Source organism: Apium graveolens, chromosome 8 (assembly GCF_009905375.1).
Source record: "Apium graveolens cultivar Ventura chromosome 8, ASM990537v1, whole genome shotgun sequence".
In the NCBI taxonomy this organism is placed as follows: domain Eukaryota; kingdom Viridiplantae; phylum Streptophyta; class Magnoliopsida; order Apiales; family Apiaceae; genus Apium; species Apium graveolens.
The window spans coordinates 68,251,088-68,256,614 of NC_133654.1; positions in this window are offsets into that span (position 1 = coordinate 68,251,088).

The window sequence follows — 5,527 nt, forward strand, 5'->3', positions numbered from 1 at the left end:
ACAACATCATCTACTATCACCTCTGGTTCAATAACCATCGGAGTTTTTAGACCCTTCTTTAACAAGTTCAGATATTTGGGATTTGCAACTTGTAAAAATAATAGCATCTTCTTCTTCCACATGATATAATTTTCTTTATCAAATAGTGGAATTTTAACGGTTCCAACTTTTTGTGAAGTCATTATGAATTTTTGAATAAATAAAAATTCAAGGAGTTGAAAAATCACAAAAGTCTAGGATCTTGATTTGTTCGTTAATCAGAAGGCTCCGATACCAATTGTTAGGTCCCAATGCGTTTGTAGAAGGGGGGGTTGAATACAAACAGTACCCAATAATCGAATTACATGCGGAATAAAAAATGTGAAACAAAATTCAAGTTAAATAAAAATATTATTAAACTTGAAAGGTGTTACAACAACTGTATCGATTACAAGGAATTAATCTCAAATTAATTATCACAAATTTAGAATAAATTCGACATGAACTTTTTCTATTTTTGCAATAATTAGAATCAAATGCTAAACACGATTTGAGATTAAGTTCTAGGGATTTTGATCCTCTAGATTGTTACACAAGAACAAGATAAAGATTTCTAGTGGTTTGGATTTAACTTTACAAACTTGAAATTATGATCTTGAAGTTTACAGAGGAAGGATGAAATATTTTGCTTCTTTTTCTTCTCTGCTGTGTTCTTGTTTGTACTTGTGTTCTGGATAATGAATGTGTTCTGCTTCTGCTTCTTTTAATCAAATAACATACTTGAATGAACTGGAGTGACAATCGGTGAGACAATCCAATTGTACTAGCAAGACAATCTGTTGAACTGGAGAGACTTGCGGTATGACTATTGTTTGTACTAGCAAGATAATCTGATTGAACTAGCAAGACAATCCTCTTCTAGTGTAACTTTCGCAAGACAATTATTTGTACTAGCATGACTTTCGGTATGACTATTGATTGTCATACCGATTGTCATATTAGTACAATCAGATTTGTCTTGCTGAATTTAAATGAATTTTAATCCAATTAAACTTCTGAAAATTCTTAATATTAATTATGAATTAATTAATCAATTAATTCAATTAATAAATAAATTAATCTTTGCAGATATAATTTATTTTCTTAATTAAATTATATGACTTAATTAATTAATAGAGAATTAATACTAATCTTGAGCAGCAACCATTCTTCTGAAAAACTTCTGAAAATCACTGAGAATTATGAATCAATTCCACCACTTCAATGTTGACACTCGATGTACTGTCTGGTTCATGAGTGACTAACTTCCGTGACGTTTCTTCATGTCTTGACTTTGATAATTGATTTTCTTCAGATTAAATCCTTGTAATTAATTGATACCCTGACGAGATCTCCGTCACTTAATTAAATCTACAATCTTGATTTATATCACTGAGGCTTGAACAATTTCTTGAACTTCTTCCAGTGAATTAATTCCTCAAGTCTGTAGATGAACCTTGTTTCTGAATCCTTTGACATATATTACTTTGCGAGATCTCTTTGACGGTAGATCCACTATTTACTTATTACATTCTTATTTAAGTTGAGTTAAATCCTCGAATATACAAATAGGCTATGACATATGCCTTACAGCAAGATCAAATGTTTGAACAATTTACAGAGATACAGAATTCAATAGAGCTGATTTTTTCTCTACTGCTTGGTGATGATGCCAAAAAAGTGGGAGAAGATTGTTCAATCTAAATGCAAGCAGCTGACATTGACAAATGCTGATGATAAAATTCCTGATGGAGGTAATAAGGGGGGACAGAAGGAGAGTGTAAGGAGAAGAGGTGAAGAGCTAGTTGGGATTAGTGGTTCATCAAAAGCTGTCACTAGGTCTCAATCTAGACAAGGTGGAGAAAGTAGGAGAAGTGAAAGAAGAGTTCAATCTAAAAAACTGACTATGACTACTACAACTCATCAAACTCTGGAAGTCACAACTGTTGATGATGACCAAGGCATTGTGGAGATAGTAGCTGGTGTAGAAGCAAGTCAGTATCTTCAAAATATGAAAGTAAAAGGAAGGAAGACAACTTTGTTCTATAAGGACCTAAAGATTCAATCATTTGACTCTGAGGTGAGTAGAAGAATATTTGAGAAAGAAAATCATGGAGTTGATCTAGAACATCTAAGGAAAATGGAGGAAGAATTCAAGAATTCTATAAAGATAACAAATACTGATGTTGTTTTTATCTCTTAAGATCCATATGAAGATGATCCTTCTAACAGACCAACCAAAGGGGTAGTCATAATGGAGGTGAGTTAGGCAGATGCTGAAAGACCTTGTAGGTCCCAAGCTATCTTAACTACTGACAGGAGTCATAAGGGGAAAGAAAAGATAGGAGAGAAGTCCAAGCTTCCAAAGCCTAAAGCCAAAGTTGTTGCTAAGAAGAAATCAGTATCTAAGGCAACTAAATCTCAAATACTAATAGATCCAGTCTATACAGTAGCTCAAGCTTTTGATACTGAAGAAAGAGTTGAAGAAGAAGAATTTAATCAAGCTCATCAAAGAAGAAAGATTCATGGAGCTGACTGGGCAGAAAAATTAAAGCTAACCTCTGATTTTGCTCAAGTTAATGAAGAAGCAAATGTTGTTGTTCAACCAATCACAACCTCTGATACTACTCATTTTGATGATTCTTCAAAGCCAATTCAAGCTGAGTTATCAAATCCTGATTCTGGAAACATAAACTCTGATAAGGAAGAACTTACTTCTGAAGAAAACAGAAAGTTACTATGGGGAAACAAGAAACCTGCACCTAGAAGAGATTCCTCTGAAATATTAAAGAAGATTTAAAGTGGGAGTTCTCATGCTAAAAAAAACCTAGAATCACAAGTGGTCTTGGAAGGTTAAATGGTGATCCATCTATAGATGATGGTTTGATTCTAAGGAAGCGTGCAAATCTGACATAAATTAGAGACAATGTGATGCTTGAAGACTTACAAAAGATCATATCAGTACAAATTATTATTGATCTTGTTGGAGAGAAACTGATCTATTTTCTGGAGTCGGGGAGAAGGTTGAGATTGACACAAGAACAGTTGAAAGATAAACCATGGAAGGAATTATAACTTGTTGCTATAATTATTAAGGTAACCGATCCTGTAACTTCCAGATGGTCTGCATTTATAAAGAACCTGATACAGTTAAAGCAGATAGGGATGCCTTACAAATATAACTACATTCCAAAGTACATTGATCAAACTGAATATGCTGTTGATATGCCTATTGGAGGAGCTAAGATAGAAATGAGTCTAGGAAGGGAAGTCTTAACTTTTAATCCTGATGGAAAGAAGATTGAATTTCTGGAACTGGATGATCAATCTCTTGGAAATTCAAAGTTATATGACCTCAGGGCTGCCATCTTTCAGAATGACGAATCAACAGTTAAGCTGAAAGAACACAAAAAGATGATGCAATAGTACTCAGATATAATGGAAGAAAATCTGTTGAAAAAGTTTCTTAAAGAAGCTCAAGACTGTGTTAGAGTTTAGAATGAAGAATAAAGTCTTATAATCACTGTCTGTAAGATTGTATATGTTTATTTGATTTTTTCATTTAGATAGTTTTGACATCATCAATTAGGAATTGTACATAATTACATAATGCACAAGTTGGGGGAGATTGTTAGATATAATTGATGATATCAGGAGATAAACTATCAAAAGTTAATATCGAGATTTACCTAAGGTGACGTCATTAGTACTTGTCTATCAGTACTTGATGATCAGCATTTGATGTCGTCAGGATTTAGTCACATCAGTAGATATTCGAGAAGGAAATGGAAAGCAGAAATTCAAGGTGGTGAAGGAATTTATCTCAAAATCCATCATACATGGATGTGTATTAGGTTTCCTTATTGTATTAGAATATGATTACTTATTGATTGTGTAACTATGCACTATATAAGCATAGATTAGATTTACACTATATGTGTTATCACGAATTGTTATATCTTTCATATAACCTAACAGCTCTCAAGGATAATTGTTCATCCTTTGAGAGAGTACTTGTGTAACCATTTTTATCAGATTAATATAAAACTGTTGATTATGTTAAAGCTTTATCGAACTGTTTACATAAACTGTATTCACCCCCCTCTACAATTGATTACAGACCTAACATCTTGTGAATGGTTCAATCAACTTGAGATTCTTAGCTTGTACTAACCAAGGCTGCTTATCTCCCATGGTATTAGTTACAGGTAAATCATCTATCCTTATTCCTCCAAAAGTAAAGCTCGGTTTATCGTTATAAATAGGATCAACAATTTTTCTCCATTTTTATTTATTTTTTATCTTTGGAAATACTTGAGCTTTCCTTTATGCTCTTTCATGTAACATCTTCATATTTGTACTCATCCATCTATTCCTTTCAAATCTTCTAAGCATATTCATGTATGCTTGATTTGCTTTATCAACAACAATTCTGATTTTTCCTTCCTGTGCCCTTTCTTCTCTATCAAGAGCCATTTCTTCTTCCTTGAAATTTTTAACATTAAAGGCTTTAACATAAACATTAAAGGCTTTAACATAAGCATAAATAATCTATAAATCCACCTGAAATATAATTTCTTTTTCAGTTTTAACAAAATCTGGAATTACTATTACTCTATCAGTGTTAGGAAAAGAATCAGAACTTGTATCTTTGTTATTAGGATTTAAACTTGGAGTAACAAGAGTAACTTCGGTATTAGATCCATGTGATCTACCCTTTGAGACTTGAATTGACTGTGTAGTTTGATTTTGAATTCCAGTTCCAGTTTGAACTATCACAGCATCAAAGGTCTTCTTTGCTTGCTTATCACCATCATCCTGATCTCAAAGTTAGAAGACTCATGAGTGATAATGGAACTGAGTTCAAGAATTTTTTGATGAGGTTGTTTTGTGAAGAAAATGGGATCATGCATGAGTTTTCAGCAGAAAGGACTCAACAAAAGAATGGAGTGGTGGAAAGAAAGAATAGATCTCTTATTGAAGCTGCAAGGACAATGATAGAAGAATCAAAGTTACTAACTTACTTTTGGGCAGAAGCTGTAAAGACTGCATGCTACACTCAGAATATTTCTTTGGTCAATCAAGCAAAATGCATGAGTCCCTTTCAATTATTCAAGAAAAGGAAGCCAACACTAAAGTTTCTTCATGTCTTTGGCTGCAAATGCTATATTTTAAGGAATTAAACTGAGCAGCATGGAAAGTTTGATGCCAAAGCAGATGAAGGTATTTTTGTTGGGCGTGCAGTTGGAAAAGCATAAAAATTCTACAATCTAAGAACCAACATTGTTATGAAATTTGTACATATCGTGTTTAATGATAAAAAGATTGAAGGACCGTAAGATGAAGGTTTCCATGAAAGTCTCAAATTTGACAATGTTGAGATGAACTGTGATGATAGTGATGATGAGAGTGATCAAAAAATAATCTCAAAGGATAATGCAGGAAAGTCAACAACAAATGAAGCACATAATTCTACATCCATCAAAAGATAAGGTGCATCATCCATTGA